The sequence below is a fragment of the Somniosus microcephalus genome, chromosome 13 (genome assembly GCF_052327205.1).
Source record: "Somniosus microcephalus isolate GS21.2 chromosome 13, FLI_Smic_1.0, whole genome shotgun sequence".
Lineage (NCBI taxonomy): Eukaryota > Metazoa > Chordata > Chondrichthyes > Squaliformes > Somniosidae > Somniosus > Somniosus microcephalus.
In genome coordinates, this window is record NC_140999.1 from 85,703,415 (window position 1) to 85,722,128 (window position 18,714).

At 52.1% G+C, this 18,714-nt stretch overlaps 1 pseudogene; it reads left to right on the plus strand.

The window, feature by feature from the left end:
* Positions 1–205: 205 nt before the first annotated feature.
* Positions 206–1,238, plus strand: LOC147108462 (uncharacterized; annotated as a pseudogene).
* The last annotated feature ends 17,476 nt before the right edge of the window (positions 1,239–18,714 follow it).

Below are 18,714 nucleotides of genomic sequence, written 5' to 3' on the forward strand. Positions count from 1 at the left end.
CCTCACACAATCAGCAAAGGCGAGTACAACTCCTCTATTCCCCATCTCCTGCTTTGCACCTGCTCACAGTCCCTCTCCTATCTCCCCCACCAATCAGACCAATTACCACCCCTCTCTTCCCTCAGCACCAATCACAAGGGCATACTGTACCACCTCTCATGCTCACTCCTAACACACACTCACCACCTGTTTGCCAGGTAAATAAATGGGGGGAGGACTACCCAACATTTTGGCCCTCACCCAGGTGGAGCAAGATGCTCTGGAAATAAGTGGCACAAGAAAATCTCACAGCATTGGAGCAAGACTGGCAGCTTCTCTGAACAGTATGACTGCTCATCGCCTCTGCCCCTTCATGCAATGGCACCTTCAACTTCAGAACCTCAACTAGTATGCTCAAGTCTTATGTGTGACACTTCATGCCAACTTATGTCCTTTTCCTCTAGGTCCTTCTCAGCTACAAGAACCTCCTCAAGAATCTCCTGACGAGAACATCTCAGAGTAGGACAGCCCTCCCAAGGGAGCACCGTCATGCATTCCATGGCTCCCAAGAACCAGCGCAGAGATTGGTGCCTCAGGTGGGATAGATAGCAAGTTAGAGGATCTTGCACCTGTTGAAACACACAGCACAAGAGAATAGGAGCAGCTACTGGTCGCAGTGACAGCTCAGGAGACAACTCGCCAGAGGGCAATGCCCTTTCCCACTTCTGCTGAGCAGGACAGAGATGCAGGCCTCTGGGGCTCAGCCATGCAAAGAAAAATGCTCGACACGAGCAATTATACAATGTATTGAAAGAACTGCCAAAGACTTGGTGCACCATGTCTGATAGTATGGAGGAGTCCGCATCCTGCATATGTGGAGTTCTATCGCATGGCATTTCCAATCTGCAATCTATTTTCAGGTGTGTGGCCACCTCCAAGCTTCAGAACCTCCAGGCAGCCAGGGCTTCACAGTAGAGTCTATTTCAGTAGAACATTTGCAGCTTTAATACAAGATTAAGATAGCTGCCATCCAGACTCTGGACTCCTACATCTGCTCCACCTTGGAGAGACTGGTGTGCCAGATGAACTAGGGCTTTTGTAGTGTCACTCATCTCCTGCAGTCTACTATCCCTCAGATCAGTAGGAGTGATGAGTTGCAGACCTATGGGAGTGATGGTGGTGCTACACAACAGGCGGGTATTGTCCTCTTTCAGGATGGTCACAGGTCTGCGCCCTCGATAGCCCCTCAACCAATTTGAAAAAGGCACTATGAGTTGACACATGTGATTACTGATTTGAAGCAACTGATTGTGTTTGGTTGCACATTAAAACCACCAGTAATTTTCGTACTTTTGTCTGTTATGTCTTTTTAGAGCAGTTTACGAGTCTGTGATTTTAGTAAGTCATTGATGTGAAAGTTGCCTGAATGGTTTCAATGTTATACAATGCAGGATTAAGGGAGTGGTGACTGAGGTTATCAGGACTGTTAACTGCAAAGGGAATTGGTTTCAGTTTTCATCGCAGGGAACTATACCTTTGAGCAATTAACACATCCCTTGCAATTAAATATTGGGAAATCCGAAGCCATTGTTTTCGGTCCCCGCCACAAACTCCGTTCCCGAGCCACTGACTCCATCCCTCTCCCCTGGCTCCATCCCTCTCCCTAACATCTGTCTGAAGCTGAACCACGCTGTTCGCAAACTTGGTGTCATATTTGACCCTGAAATGAGCTTCCAACCACATATCCGCAGCATAACAAAGACCACCTACTTCCACCTCTGTAACATCGCCCGTCTCGGCACTTGCCTCATCCATGCCTTTGTTACCTCTGGACTTGACTATTCCAACGCACTCCTGGCTGGCCTCCCACATTCCACCCTACGTAAACTTGAGGTCATCCAAAACTCGGCTGCCCGTGTCCTAACCCGCACCAAGTCCTGTTCGCCCATCACCCCTGTGCTCACTGACCTACATTGGCTCCCGGTTAAGCAACGACTCGATTTCAAAATTTTCATCCTTGTTTTCAAATCCCTCCATGGCCTCGCCCCTTCCTATCTCTGTAATCTCCTTAAGCCCCACAACCCCCCACTCCCCGAGATATCTGCGTTCCTCTAATTCTGCCCTCTTGAGGATCCCTGATTATAATCGCTCAACCTTTGGTGGCTGTGCCTTCTGTTGCCTAGGCCCTAAGCTCTTGAATTCCCTGCCTAAACCTGTCCGCCTTGCTACCTCTTTCCTTCTTTAAGACGCTCCTTAAAACCTACCTCTTTGACCAAGCTTTGGTCACCTGCCCTAATTTACCCTGTGGATTGGTGTCAAATTTTTTGTTTTAAAATACTCCTGTGCAGCGCCTTGGGACGTTTTACTATGTTAAAGGCGCTATATAAATACAAGTTGCTGTTGTGTAGGGTTTGGCCAGTGCCAACCTCAGTGTGTGCATGTGCCTGAGGACTTTTGGGCCTAGAAATTGGGTTGTTTGCGCCAGCGGTTAGCGCCTTAAGAGACCGAGAATTGGGGCGTTGCCTAATGTTGGGGCGGGCGCAATGAAGGTAGCGACAACTCCCATATTGACTATACATTTAACGCCTGCGCTAAGTGTTTGCGCGCGTCCGCGAGCGCAAGCACATAATGACGTCATTTCATCGTGCAACGCCTTTTAGGGGTGCCTGAGTGGATATTGGGTGGCGCCCGGAGCCTTAACGCCTAGCGCTATTAGTGACAGTTCGAGGGAGCGTTAGCAGGCCCTTCTCGGAGTCGGGGGGCGCTATTTAAAGGGGACAGCTCTAGTATAGAAGCTTCAGCCACTTGGCCTGTTCATTGCGATCGTTAGTGGAGAGATTTGGGGAGCTACTGTGGAGCGGAGTTTTTGGATTTTAGCATTAGAGTAATTGGGACCCTCAAACCTGTCCGGAGCAGTTGGGGCACTAGACCTAACAGCCTTCTGACCAACTGGCATCGGAATGGGAGATGCTTTGGAGGGCTCCTGGCTCCTGGCCGAACACTATGAAGGGGCAGAAAGACGGCGGGAGAGAGGGCCGGGGTTGGCCAGAAGGAGGAGGGGCAATGAAGGTTGCCCAATCCGAGGGTATGCTGCGAGGGTCTTTAGGGGTCATACCTTGACATGTCGGAGGAGCAGTGTGTGCGAAGGCTCCGAATCAGGATGGACGTTGTTACTGAGCTGTGCCACCTGCTTACTGAGGATCTGCAGCCGCGTCAACGGTGCATCACCTCTCTGTCGGTGGCCGCTAAACTGACTGTTGGCCTCAATTTTTATGGCAACGGATCCTTTCAGTGAGCCATTGGGGACATCGCGAATATCTCTCAGGCTGCAGTCCACTACTGCATCTGGCAAGTTACAGCTGCCCTTTATAGGAGAAGGCGTCAATTCATCACCTTCCCTCTGACCCTGGAGAAGCAGGCGGAGGAGGAGGAGGAGGAGGAGCATGCGGACGAGGAGGAGGAGGAGCAGGAGGAGGAAGATGGAAGGGCTCCTGAAAGTGGAAGGGACATCCGTCACTGGCTCATGAGGAGTCGTCTCGAGGCCCCTCTGGCGAAATGATGAGTGCCTTAACTGCTGCGCACTTTGGATGTTTGAAAGCATCTGAAGGCCAGCATCACTGTAATTATTCACGTACACCTTAGCACATTTAAACTTCTCTTTATTGTCACAAAAGTCTTTCCTTACAGCAAAACAACGTCATGTCACCAGAAACCATAACAAACAAAATAACAATAAACTCTTCGGCAAAGCCACCAAACTGAACAAACTTTTTCCAACAATTCCAACAGGTGAGGGTCTCCTTGAGTTTGGCCAAAGAAACGTCTCAGGACCTCCCCCTACTGCTGGCCCCTTGATGGAGAACGACTTCTCTTTCGCGCTCGGCCCCTTCCCTCCCTGCTGCTCCTACGTAATTGAACCCCAGTGGCGGGGTGAAGGCTGGGGGACGCCTGCTGACTGTCTGGAAGCGCAGAAACCCCTGATGGACGGCCTGGACGACCTCTGGGCTTGGAGGGTGCGGAGGCTGGCTGCTTGATCTGGCCATGGCTGGAAGCAGTGTGAACTGCAGGTGGTGGCAGCTGGACTGCAGACGTTCCAGCGGTGGCATGAGCAATGGTCACCTGCCGAGAGAGGACACCTGCACCATGGTCGGACGACACACTGGCTGTCGGAGGGGACCGGCTCGGCTCCACCGCCACAAGCGACTGCTCCACTGATTCCTGGCCTCGTGTGATACTGGAAGGGCCTGGGGTGATCCTAGCTGATGCAGATAGGGTGGCTGCAGTGAGAGTTCGCGTTGCCTCAATCTGGGTGTGGACGAGGCCGGCAAGTGACTGCGTGGCAGCAGTGAGGACCTGTGAGCCAGGTGCCAGTGCTTCAGCGAAGCCCTGGACAGTTCTTTCCATTGCTTCGGACAAGGCCGGTGCTGACCGCTCCACTGCCTCGGACAAGCCCTGGACAGACCTTTCCAGGGATTGTCCGAAGCCCTGAACAGCCCTTTCCATAGCGGCCTCGAAGCCCTGGACAGTCCTCTCCATTGTTGGTGCAAAGCCCTCGACAGACCTCTCCATTGTTGTGCCGAAGCCCTCGACAGACCTCTCCATTGTTGCCCCGAAATCCTGGAGAGTCCTGTCCATTGTTGCCCCGAAGCCCTGGAGAGTCCTGTCCATTGTTGCCCCGAAGCCCTGGAGAGTCCTCTCCATTGTTGCCCCGAAGTCCAACACACTCTTTGCCAGTGAATCTATTGACTGAGGCATCCTCCCTACTGCAGCCATCAGCTCAGTGTGCCTGAGCCGGGCCTGGGTGCTCATTTCAGCCAGGCGACGCACCTCCTCTGCACTCTGTGCAGCAGTCATCACTACCTGCCTTGCCCTCCGGGGAGACGGTGGTCGAACTTGCCTACCCCCCTTGCGTTGCTGCATGCCGCTTGGTCCGGCAACTGCCTGATCATCAGAGCGCCCCCCCCTCCTCTCCAGGGAACTACTATCCCCAGTCTGTACATGTGTATGCTCCTCTGAGATTGCAGCGGATGGGCCGGCTTCCTCCTGATCCTCAACTCCGGAGGCACTGGCACTGGCAGCTTCAGGGCGTGGATCCCCAGTTGGTGATGCATCATCTGAAAGCAGGGAGGTGGAAGAGTGGCTTTAGCAAAAGGACAGGTTGGCGGAAAGGCATGGCAGATTGCGGCAAGGCTCTGACATGGCTGCACACTGAGGAAGCATGCTGGCGGGGGGACCAAGTGGAAGGAAACAGCTGAAAAAGGAGAGAGCCTTACCCTCGCTGTCGGAAATGGGGTCGGCAGCTGCACTGGTAACAGGACCAGACAGACGTCCTCCAAGAATCTGGTGCACTCTCTCCTCGAGATCCGTCAGAGTGACGACTTGTGGAGGTCCGCCACCGGTTCGACGCTGCTCCCTCCACATCGTCGCCAGCTTGGACTGCCGGGGAAAGAAGGGGAAGTTCTGTAACATGATGCCTTGAGAGATCATCTCATGCCCCCCATGGTGCAACAGCCCTTACATGATGCCTTGAGAGATGATCTCATGCCCCCCATGGTGCAACAGCCCTTACATGATGCCTTGAGAGATGATCTCATGCCCCCCATGGTGCAACAGCCCTTACATGATGCCTTGAGAGATCATCTCATGCCCCCCATGGTGCAAGGGCCCTTACATGATGCCTTGAGAGAAATGTCCATGTGTGTGCCCAGAAAGGGCCATGGGTGCTTGCTGACAGATGGCCATTGGGGCATCATGGCAACAGGGTCCTCGAAGTTAGGTGCAGATGGAGGGAATCAGAAGTTTGCATAACCAACACTCACCCTAACGACCCGAGTGAGGTCGTTGAATTTCTTCCTGCACTGAACAGGGGTCCTGGTCGCCAAGCTGTTGGAGTTGACCCTCTGAGAAACCTCCCTCCAAGATCGCCGGTAAGCCTTTTGATTCGGCCTCTTGCCATTGTCAGGGTACAGAACATCTCGACGACGCTCAACTGCAGACACCAAGTGGTCCAGGGCCTCAGTGTTGAAGCGCTCTGCTCGCTGTCTCACCTTCTCCATCCTCACCAAGCTTGTTGCGCCAGAGAAGGGCGAGTGCCGATTCTGAGGCCTACAGGGCGTTGAGTGTAGCAGCTCAGGCTGACTGACCCACCCCTTTAAGAGCCGGCCGGCGCCTGGAAGTCTCGTGGTTTCCGGTAATTGAGATCACCTGTGCTGCGCCCGTCCGCGACGATATTGGGTAGCGCCTGAACCTTTGCGCCTTAGGAGCCCCGTGCAACGTCTGAGTTAGCGCCGCAATCCCCTTTGGGGGCGATGCAACCCAATATCTCGCCAGGCAGCGATAAGTTTCGTCTGGCTATAAACTTTGCGCAGCGCCAGTTCTAACGCCTCAAGCGGGGCTATACCCAATTTCTAGGCCTTGGACTTTTAAAATGGATATGTACCCTTTTAAAATGGAGATGCACTTAGGTTGCATTTCAAAATGGAGTTTGGACTTCTGGGCCTAGAAATTCAGTATAGCCACTTTTGGGGCGGTAAAGTCGGGCGGGCGCTAAAGTTTGCGCCCGCCGGAAAGTGGAGGCCACTTCGCCGATATTCAGTAGCTTTGGCCAAGGAGTTTGCTCGAGCGCTAAAACTGGCGTTGCACCCCTATCTTTAGGCGCTAAGCCGGCGGTGCAGACTGATACCGCCAAGGCCGGGCGCAGCGCAGGTGCGGTCATGTTTTGATTGACAGCAGACACCCTGGTGCCGGCCAGCTCTTAAAGGGGGAAGGGTCGACTTGGTCTGCTGCCACGCCCTGGATACTGCAGCCCTCCAGCTAGGCCTAAACACTGCTGCTGGAGAGAAATAGCGCCAGCAACGATGCAGAGGGCCCGTGAGCAAGCGCAGCGCTTCTCTGCCCATGATTTGAAGGTGCTGCTTAGGGGTTTGGGGAAGAGAAGAGATATCTTGTGCCTGGACAGTGGCAAGAAGGCTCCCAAGAGGCTGTACAGGAGAGCCTGGAGGGAAATCGCCCAGAGGGTCACAGCCAACAGCGATGTCCCCAGGACTGGTGACCAATGCCGGAAAAAGTTTAACGACCTCACTCGGTTGGTCAGGGTGAGTACCCTTTCCATTGTCCTCCTCATCCTTGCATGTGCACCTCACATTATGGGCAAAGGGACCTCAAAGGCCTAATGGCCAGCCCTCCTCCAGCAGCTATGGCACTGGCATGAACATCAATAGCACTTTCTGCACTTTACACACTGGCCAAGCTATTCGACCATGGGAGGCAGTGCACACAACAACAGGGCACCACACTGGCCAAGCTATTCAACCATGGGAGGCAGTGCACACAACAACAGGGCACCACACTGTACTTAGAGGCCGTCCTTTCTCTTGCAGGCCAAGCTGGCCCAGAATCTGAAGAGCCGGACTGTCACCGGGGGAGGCCGTGCCCAGTTCCAGGAGCTCCGTGACCTGGAGAAGCGCGTGGGTCGACTCATGGGTGCCCGGGTGATTGGCCCCGTTGCAATTGGAGATGCCGACCCTGTGCTGGGCCCCAATGGTAAGGACATGAGCGTTTGGACCTCTCTCGTTCCCCTCGCGCTTCAGATCTACATCCTTTGCCACTGTCCGACCAATGCGCATAATGCCACCACTCATGCCTCCCTCGCTGACGCCCTGTCCTCACTCTAAAGCTACTCTTGTGCCTTCCTGCTTTCAGCTGGTGAGGAGGAGGTCCCTGAGGCTGCGAGTGTCAGTCCCTCAGAAGAGGAGGACGACGAGGGGCAAGAGGAAAGCGGCACATCGGGGGAACACTCATCCACGCCAGGGGATGGCATTGGAGGGGACACGTCTTGCCTGGAGGAGAGCCAGGGGGAAGTGTTGCAGGGGGGTGTAGCTCCTGTGCCCAGTGGCGTCCAGCCACGCGGGAAGGGTCGGGCAGCACGGCTGCCTTCTACCCAGAGGGGGGAAGTGTTGCAGGGGAGTGTAGCTCCTGTGCCCAGTGGCATCCTGCCACGCGGGAAGGGTCGGCCAGCTCGGCGGCCTTCTCCCCAGAGGGGGGAAGTGTTGCAGGGGAGTGCAGTTGCTGGGCCCAGTGGCGTCCAGTCACGCGGGAAGGGTCGGGCAGCTCGGCGGCCTTCTCCCCAGAGGGAGATTCCGGCCTCCAGTCCGGAGACGGTCCTCGCCCAGGAGGTGCGCCTCCTTGATCAAATGTCCGCGGACTCGGATCGTCGGCACACCGAGTTCATGGGGGTTGTGGGACGGTTGCCTGAGGTCATTGAGTCCCTGGCTCATAGTGTGGCCGATTTCGGGGCCTCACAGGCCAGGGGTTTAGAAGAACTCGCGGCAGCACAGGCCAGGGGTCACGAACAATTCGGGGCAGCACAGGCCAGGGGTCACGAAGAATTCAGGGCATCACAGGACGCGAGTCGGGCCGATTTCAGGGCAGCACAGGCAGCGAGTGCAGAGTTGATGAGTGGTGCCGTGCAGTCACTGGCTGGTCTGATGCGGGCACAGACCAGGGCAGTACGGGCACTCACTGCTGCCACACTCGCTGTGTCACGCACGCATCACCAGGGCACCCGCCGCGCTGCTGCAGCACAGCGGTCTGGGCTTCACCAGATTGCTGCGCTTGCTGCAGTGCCAGCCTGGCCGACTGCCAGTGTCTCTGGCGACCAGCGAGCGCCTGGCATCAGCCAGCTTGCCCCCATTGCTGCAGCCGCCACTGCCACTCCCCCAGCAAAGCTGCGACAAGCTGCTGGAGAGACTGATGCTGCCCAGCCACAGCTGCAGCAGTCAGCAGCCGGCCCCTCCAGGGCCGGAGCTCGTCTAGGCCGATCCCCAAGGGCATCTGCCGTCACGCATTGTGCCCCTCAGGAGCCTTCCCCCAGCCTTGCAACACCCACAGGGCCCAGGTTGAGGCGGAGCAGCAGGTCGACCAGGGGCCGGAAAAGCCTGGACAAGGACTCGCCCTCTCGGCACACAAAGTAGAGTGTGTTGCCAAATGTTTTTTTATATGGGGGTGTTTGTGTTCTCTATGGGGGGGTTTATTTTGGTAAGGCCGAAGATGAAGGCAAATGTTTTTTTATATGGGGGTGTTTGTGTTCTCTATGGGGGGGTTTGTCTTGGTAAGGCCGAGGATGAAGGCCATTTGGACGGACAAGTTTTGTTATTCCTCCCCAGGTTGTGGGAGTGAGATATGTTTTTGACTGTTTTTTGGGGGTCTTGTCTGTTTTTGGGTTTCATGTGGGAAGGGCCCTGAGTTTGTTCAATAAAGCTTTTTATTTATTCAGCTTGTCCATGTGTGATGTTTCAAGTGGTTGTTGCGTTAACCGGCTGAGGGCTTGCGGAGCGGCTGCATTCAGGTGCGTTCATTGCCACAAGCCATTCCCTGACAGGGGGCCTAGAAGTGTCGTTCAATAAACCGCCGACGGACGGCCCTTGGACCTTGTGGCTCCCTCCTGGGCTGGTACTCCTCCTCCTCCTCCTCCTCCTCATGGTCCTCCTGCTCGTCCTCCTGAGGTGGTGGTCCAACGTGAGGTGGCAGTGCCTGAGTCCTGCGGATAGCCAGGTTGTGCAGCATGCAGCAAACGACGACGAAATGGGAGACTCTATCCGGCGAATACTGTAGAGATCCGCCGGAACGATCCAGGCAGCGGAACCGTTGCTTGAGGATGCCAATCGTTTGCTCTATGATGTTCCTTGTGGCTTGATGGCTTTCGTTGTATGCCTCCTCAGCAGGGGTCCTGGGCGCGCGGAGCGGGGTCATGAGCCATGTACACAAAGGATAGCCTTTGTCCCCGATAAGCCATCCTCTTGGGGGAGGCTGTGCCTGGAACATGTCAGCCACAGTAGTCTGGCGCAGGATAAATGCATCGTGGCTGCTTCCTGGAAAGCGGGCATTGACAGCTAGGATGCGCTGCCTGTGGTCACACACCAGCTGTACATTGAGGGAATGGTAGCCCTTCCGGTTGCGGTAATCCTCGGCATTGTCGATAGGTGCCCGCATAGCCACATGCGTGCAGTCAATGGCGCCCTGCACCATGGGGAAGTCGGCGATCCTCGCAAATCTGACTGCACGCTGCTCCTGCCTCTCTAGGGTCATGGGGAAGGAGATGAATTGGTGTCTCCTTGCGAAAAGGGCATCGGTGACCTGCCGGATGCAGCGATGCACGGCGAACTGGGAGATGTTCGCTATGTCCCCAGCAGCGGCTTGGAAGGAGCCGCTTGCATAAAAGTTCAGAGCCACCGTGACCTTCACTTCCACCGGCAGAGACGTCCTGCACATCAGCTGTGGACGCAGATCTCTGTGAAGCAGCTGGCAGATCTCTGCAACCACCTCCCTTCTGAAGCGCAGCCTCTTAACACACTGCGCGGCAGTCATGGTGAGATAGGACACCTGCTGGCGGTATTCCCTGAGTGGGTCAGGCCTACGTTGCCGACGCCTGATGGCCCCTCTGCGTCTAGGCATGGCTGCCCCTCTCACAAAGCGTCTGCGAGCCCTTCGCACATAATGCTGGAACTGAGGGTTGGAACCCCATGCAGCCCCCATAATATACTTGCAAACAGTGAAATCACAATGAGACAAATTTGTAAGCTCTGGCCAGAAGCCAAAAATACCTCTCCTATGTTGGCCCAATTCAGTAAGGTCTCTTCCTTGGTCTCTGTCCAGAAATCCATAGCACTAAAGTCATTGCAGCAAAATGGCTGGCCTTTATAGTTCAGTCTAAGTGCCCTTTAATTAGCGCTCCCCGAGGCCCGCAGGGCCTCTGCTGCGTTCCACTTCACAGTTCTTAACAGCGCCACGCCCACATTGGGCGGGCGCCACTGAAGTTCCGGTTTGGGGCGCACAAACGGCGTTGCACGACGAAATGACGTCATAAGCTGCGCGCGCAGCTGAGCGCGCGCAAACACTTTGCGCCAGCGCTAAATGTCAACTGAAGTTGGGCGTAGGCGCAGATCGGTCTGCGCCCGGGCGCTAAGTGCCTAGCGCTCGAAATCTACCCCTCTTATGGCGCTAACGGCTGGCGAACGCAACTGAATTTCTAGGCCCTGGACTTTAAAAAGGACTGACTGTTGGTTTCTGTGAAGATAGCAGGAGCTGTCTGTCTTTTGGGTTGCCATGGGACCAGTCTCAACACTGATGTCATGAAAGGCAGGAGCCTTTTCATAATAACAACAGAAAATGCTGGAAAAACTCAGCAGGTCAGGCAACATCCGTGGAGAGAAATTTGAGTTGACGTTTCGGGTCGAACCCTTCTTCAAAACTGGAAAGAAAAGAAATTAGATCGAAGGCAGGGCTGCGATCGGACAAAAGAATAAAAGAAACAAAAGAAGTAAAAGAGATTAGAAGCTAGACGAGATGGTAATAGGCTGAGATTAGGTGTAAAGTGTACTGGCTGGGCAAGAGATAGCTGCCAGGTGTGAGAGAGAAACAAAAGGAAAGGGCGGGGGGGGGGGGAAAAGGAGTGGAAAAATTACAAGAAAAAATGAAATAGGGGCCGAGGTTATGATCTGAAATTGTTGAACTCGATATTGAGTCCGGAAGGCTGCAGAGTGCCTAATCGGAAGATGAGGTGCTGTTCCTCGAGTTTACGTTGAGCTTCCGTGGAACAATACAAGAGGCCAAGGACGGTGAGGTCCGAGTGGGAGTGGAGCGGTGAATTAAAATGACAGGCGACCGGAAGCTCGGGGTCCCCCTTACGGACTGAACGGAGGTGTTCCGCAAAACGGTCACCCAATCTGCGTTTGGTCTCCCCAATGTAGAGGAGACCGCATCGTGAGCAGCGAATACAGTATACTAGATTGCGAGTACAAGTAAATCGCTGTTTCACCTGGAAGGGGTGTTTGAGGCCCTGGACAGTGGGACATATTTGACATATTTGAACTTGTGTGATTTGGGGAAAACCACGTTTTGTCCAAGGAGCCGGGATGTCTGGATGGGCAATGAGGTTTGCAGGCCAAAAGTAACACCTCTGGACTCTTTCAATGAAGCAGCAGTCAAGAACTTAGCAAACAGTTAGCAATTCGAGAACTGCTCATCTACAGTAATGGCCTACCATTGTTATCATCAAGATGACCAATCTAGGACAGAGACGTCACCAGGAAGGCCAACTAGCATCTCAGCGACCACGGTAACCAGGAATCGCCCAGCCAGTTTTGTGTATTATATGGGGTATAAATATGCTGAACTTTGGGGATTCAGGGCTTCCTTTTCTCTACCATCTGGGACGGGGTTCTCCGCGTAACAACTCTCCAGGAACGCCCGAAGTGAGTGCCTCGTCGTACCGCCTGAACGTAACTTTGTAGGCCTCACTGCATGTCTCTGTTTTGTCTCTGGAGTCGAACGGAGCCGTGACCGCGTGAATCAACGACAAGGGCTGGTAATTATTGTTAAATCTGTGAGTTGTTCAAGTAATTAATACTCAGACTTAATCAGTAACAATAAAACAGGTCTTTACTGGTTGGAGGTAGGGACTATACGTAGGTCTTTACTTCATGCCCACAGGCGGGAACTGAGGGGAGATCAGTACCCACAGTACTATTTATACCCCTATGGCCAGGAGTGGTACTGCGTATCACTACGCCCAACAAGTAGTGCAGTCCTGTCCATAGGTTCAAAGTAGCACACATATTACATACACAACAATTATATCCAGCATACACCTCTAGAAATCCCCAGGACCGCCCGTGTGATTGGCTGCTGAGGAACTGCAAGTGTCCAAGACGCAGGCTAACACATGTGTGTGTGAGCAGGCTTCCAAGTGTGGGTTCTGACCAAACCGGGTGAGGGGTTTAGTTAGAAGGGTTTTTCCATTGGCCCAGAAATTCGGGTCGGGGGCTTCCCGCAGGTGTAAGCTCCCAACCTGTACTTACCTTGCGTGCCGGCAGCTGAGCTGTAGGGCCCCGTGGAATTCCGATCCGGGGCCTGGCCCAGCTGCCGGCGCACAGTGCTTGCATGTCCCAGGGGCGCAGTTAGTTCGATGCGTCCCCTGGGATCACGTGGGCCATGGGCAGCCAATCGGAGCAGGGAATGCTCCATTCATAAGTATTGACAGGAAGACCTGTCAAGACTTATAAATTCTATGGCCCCAAAATAGCAGTAAACCTTCAAATAACTTTTTTTTTTTAAATCACACTTTTTAAATAAACTGTGAATTACATTAAATAACTATTTTAAACAATAATTTAAATTTTTGAAACAATTAATTTTATATTCTAACGGGGCTAAAAATAAACTTACCTTGCTTTAAAGTATTTAAAAATAATAAACCTGTGGAAAAAATGTTTTAATTTTAATTAATTGACCACTTACCTTGCAAAAAGTAGGCCTTATGCCTGCTTTTTACATTTCTAAATTCTAAAGACTTACCCTCCTGGAGAAACCTGTAAAAACAAACGTAAGTTCAAAGCGCACGCGCAGACTCCCCCGCGCACGCGTTCGACCTCTGAACCCCTGCTTTCAGAGGAACGGAAGTGCCGGTTTCCCGTGCATGCGCAGTGCATGCAGGAAACCGGCACTTCCATCAGGTCCATGCGTGAGTACCCAGCGTGTACTCACCCGTGAAGACCCGAATTTCTGGGCCAATATCTAGGCATAGATTCTGGGAAGGGGTTGGTTCGGCGTAACCAACAGGGTGAGTATTTTAGTCTAACGTTATAAGCTAGTGTCCACGGTCACCTACTCGTTATGCCGTAAGCGAGAGGAGTAGGGATTGTCGTTTTGTGAGTGTAATAAAAGGAATCGATCTTTGACCAACCTGAACTGTTTCGTTTTGTCTGAGACAATGTGGCAGTAATTCCTCCCCAAACGCGTGAGTACGGAAGGGGTACTCACGCGTCTGGCCGGAGGAAATGCCGGTTTTCAGCATGCACAGCGCATGCGCTGAAAACCGGCATTTCCTCTCCTCTAACCCAAGAGGTGAAGAGGCTAGCGCGTGCGCTGTAGGGGGCAGCGCGTGTGTCTTGGAATTCCTCTGTTTTGGGGGATTTGCGCATGTGTAAAGACCTCCGGTCTTTACGCTTGTAAAAAGCACACGTAAGTATTTATTTTTACAGGTAAGTGGTGTTTTAGTGCAATTTAGAATGTTTTTTTCCACAGGTTTATTATTTTAAAGAATCTACAATAAGGTAAGTTTAGTTTTAGACCCTTTTTATTAAAAATTTATTTTTCTCAAAAAAAAAAAATTGTTTAAATTATTTTTTAAAACTTATTTATACTTAATTTAATGATTGGGATGTTTTTTAAATTTTTATTTAAAGTTTAAATGGTGTTTTGGGCCCCCGTAGTTTTCATGAGTTTGACAGCTATTACTCTCAAACTCATGAATGAACCTTCCCCTCCCCTGATTGGTTGTACAGTGCTCACCTGATCCCAGCCAGCACATCGCACTAACTACGCCGCTGGATCAGGTAAGCACTGCGCGCTGACATCTGAACCGGGCCTGTGAGAGGAAATGCAAGCAGGCCCGGGCATCAGATGTCAGCACGCAGGGTGAGTGCAGATCGGGGGCTTGCACGCGCGGCAGGCCCCCGATCCTAATTTCAGGGCCAATTTTAATCTATCCATAGTAACTTCTTCGGTCCAAAATTAAGGCTTGTGGTTAGCGGTAAAATTCGGAAGACCAACCGGGTGGCATTCGGTCATGGCCGGGTTACACAGTAATCCCATAGAAACATAGAAGATAGGAGCAGGAGTAGGCCATTCGGCCCCTCGAGCCTGCTCCGCCATTCAATGCAATCATGGCTGATCATCCAAATTCAGTACCCGGTCCCTGCTTTCTCCCCATACCCCTTGATACCTTTAGCCTTAAGAAATATATCCAACTCCTTCTTGAATATATTTAATGAATTGGCCTCTACTGCCTTCTGTGGTAGAGAATTCCACAGGTTCACCACTCTCTGGGTGAAGAAATTCCTCCTCATTTCTGTCCTAAATGGCCTATCCCGCTGGGGACGCTGCACATCGGGCATAGGAGAAGACCTATCTGGCCTGGGTCTCTGTCTGTGTGGGATTACCCGCTAATCGACGGGCTAGGCAGGGACTATTGGCAAAAGCTCCTGTCGTCCAAGGGAAACAACCCAAACCGGGGAGGTATTGAGGCACGGGTCGACTCAAGGGAGAGTCATAGAAACACGAGCATGCAAAAACACCCTACAGTTGCAATGTCTGCCTCCAAGGTGTTGTGGTGGCCCTCCTTCCTCTGCTTCTCCTTCGCCCACCTGTTCCTCATCAGATGAAGACTTTTTTTTCCCACATGCCTCCCCCAGCTGCAATCCTCTCTGTATAGCCATATTGTGCAGGCCACAATTACGCAATAGACTCTCTCCGGGACATAATGCAGGGAACCACCGGACTCATCAAAGTACCTGAACCATTGCTTTAGGAGCCTGACAGTGAACTCAATGATACTCCTTATGATCCCATGGCTATTGTTATACCTGATCTATTCAGTAATGGTGGAGTTACGACGGGGCGGCACTAGCCATGGTACAAGTGGGTAACCCTTGTCCCCAAGCAGCCATCCTTGAACATTCTTTGCAGGTTGGAAAACTAATATTTGACTGCCACAAGATAAACACATTGTGACAGCTGCCTGAGAACCTAGCACAAACTTTGTTGTGATCACATACGTTGAGTGAAATACTCTGCGGTTTACGAAACATCCTTAGGTACCCTGATGTGAAATTTGGTCATCTGTCCTAATATCTCCTTATGTTTGTCTTCACAGTAGAAGACACAAAGAACATAACAGAAATTGTGGGAAGTTATGAAAGTGAGGAACTTAAAGTACAGGGATCCCTCCCCAACCATGGGGGATACGTCCCTGAAAACCACCGTGGTTAGTAAAACCGCGGTTGGCAAATTCAGTATAAATGTGTATAAACACAATAAAAAAGCATAAAAATCATGTTATTTACCTTTGTTCTAAATTAAAAACCACCGATACGCGAATTTCACTGCCGCGGTTGGCGAAAATTGTCACAGAGTGGAAACCATGTATATGTGAAATCCGCGTGTGGCAAAACCGCGGTTGGGGCGGGATTCCTGTAATTAATATTCATAAAGAAAAAGTACTGGAGAAATTAATGGAACTAAAATCCGACAAATCCCCTGGCCCTGATGGCCTACACCCTAGGGTTTTAAAAGAGGTAGTGGATGCAGAGAGCAGAGATAGTGGATGCATTGGTTTTGATCTTCCAGAATTCCCTAGATTCTAGAACGGTCCCAGCAGATTGGAAGGTAGCAAATGTAACCCCACTATTAGAGAAAGGAGGGAGAGAAAAAACAGGGAACTATAGGCCAGTTAGCCTGACCTCAGTAGTCAAGAAAATGCAGGAATCCATTATTAAGGACGTGGTGAAGAGATCGCAAAGTCTCTGCTTGAAGAATGGACTCAGTCGAGAATATTTTTGTGGACTTTATGGGATTTTTCTGAGGGTGTTTTCCCTGTGGTGGGATCGCCCTGTGCAGATGCGTGGGGGACTGGTTTGTTAAAACTCCAGAGAACGTATGGCAGTTGGCTGTGACAAAAGAACTGTCAGTCATCCAGAATGTATGGGTTCGCCCAACAGTCCTGGCAAAAGGGGGCCACTGAACTTGAACTTATTAGAAAGCCGCTCTAATATGCAAAAGCACTTCTCATCTTCATCTCAGAAGAGAAGCAGAACAATGAACCCACTGGCCTCTGCCAGCCGAAGAGGAGCCAGTTTTTCCCAACACAAAGACCAAAGATATGTCCCAGACTTAGGGCCATTAATTCAATCACGGAATACTCATGGGTCCGATGATGACCCATCACTGACTAAAGCACCGGAGTGCTTAGAAACAAAAGGATTTTAAAGATTGGCGGGAAAGATAGGGGTAGCAAGACTCCTATAAAGATAGATCCTTTCCCACCATTCTCTCTCTCTCTTTCTTGCTCCACCAAGATCGACCGAACAAGAAGTACCAGAGGAAGAAGCCGCTGAGCGAAGCGATCGAGCCCAAGCCGGTAACCAGATATCCCAGGCAAGCTGGGTGAGATGTAAAGGGCTCAGGGTTTTCCTCAGGAGTGAAGCTTTTGGGCTATTCTGGGGCGGGAGCTTCGTTTGGTTCAGCCAGGCGAAGGGGCTTATGCGACTGGGTAATTCATTGGTAGGGGTGGAATTAGAGTCCACCATAGCAACAAAGGAATTACTGCTCGTTATAGTCCCCAGTTGTATACTGTATGTATGTTGTTTGTAACCTGGATTTTATTCTCCACAGAGACTGTGATTTCGTTTAGTAGTGCACGTTTTAGCCAGTGTATGTTGGACCAAATAAATATAAGTCTGATTTTTCACCGAAGAATTCCTGTCCGTGACTTATTCCATTTACACTCTGAATAATAATTCCCGGGTATAGAACTTTCGTATGGCGGGGGCGATTCGAACCATCCGTCTAGCAATTGGGCTAGGATCAAAAACCGCTTACATTTCTTGACGACCAGCGGCAGGACCTGGGTTAAAGGAGTGTAAATCAGTCATGGACAGCGCTTCTGGCAAAAGATCCCAAATGGAGGAAAGGATTTCTTCATATGTGTTTAAGAAGGTTAACGTCACTAAGAAGTGGGTGCTAGGCTTGTTGCATGCTGAGCGTCCGGTGGACGCAGCAGCAGAATGGACGGAGGGCAAGGAGCATAGGCGCAGCATTGAAAAGGCGATATGGCTCATCTGTCTACAAAGACAAGTCCAACTGCTAGATAAACAGGTTGCAAAGTTAGAGGCAGAGCTCAGGGAGTCCGAGGCACAGTCAGACGCAAGGGCTGTAGTAGGGAGCAGGTTATGCACGGAGTTAAGGGATGTGAAGCAGGGAAGAATAAGCCAGGAGGAAACCTTCCGTAACCATAAGGAGTTCCTGCAATGCCAGGTAACTGAGGCAAAGGGGAACGAGAGGGTGGTTAGGGAGAAGAACACTCGCTTGTCGAGTGAGGTAAAGGTTCTGGGAGAGCAGTTGAAGGATATTCAGGTGGCATACAGAGTCGCCAGCACTGGAGGGTTTGACACAGGTGATCATGGTCCTTGCCAGGAGCAGATCCGGAATTTGACCGATGCTCTATCTAAGGCCAAAGGGATGGTTTGCTCAGTAGCTCCGGGACTGGCCCGGGTAGATGAGGAAGAGCAGGAGCGAGATAAGGAGGACTGTGAGGCAGAGGAGAACGCTCGACCACCGCCCGAAGTGCCGGGACCAGGACCCATGTTCCCAGTCCAGCAGCGGAAATACGGTGCGCCCGTAGACGGTCAAGAGCAAGGAGCACTGCAGAGTGACTTCGTGGTCCTGTATATGACCCCCCAGCTGCAGGCAATGGTCTCTAACCTGACCAAACTTACCAGCACAGGGGACCCATCTGTCCATTTTACAGATGTGGAGCAGGTGGGGGGGATCAATAATTGTAACGAAGCTGAGACAGCCAAATTATTTTTATTTTCCCTGGATAGTAGGTTGTACCAGTCGCTCTCAGCGGGTAGCAAGAGGGGGCAGGGTACATTAGAGGGGATAAAGGATGACATCCTAGAGGCTATGGGCCTCAATGATGGAAGTCTCTTCTCCCGAGTGGAAAGGACACTGCAGTCAGCTGGGGAGGCACCGCAGGCTTCAGCGGACAGGGTTTGGCCCGTCTACCAGAGTGCCTGTGCGGGGGTGCCCGACCGGGTGCAGCTGCAGGGGGAGCCTAGGGTTCATTGGCTGAGGACCCTGGTGGCGAACAGCCTGCCCAGGGTCAAGGCCAAAGCA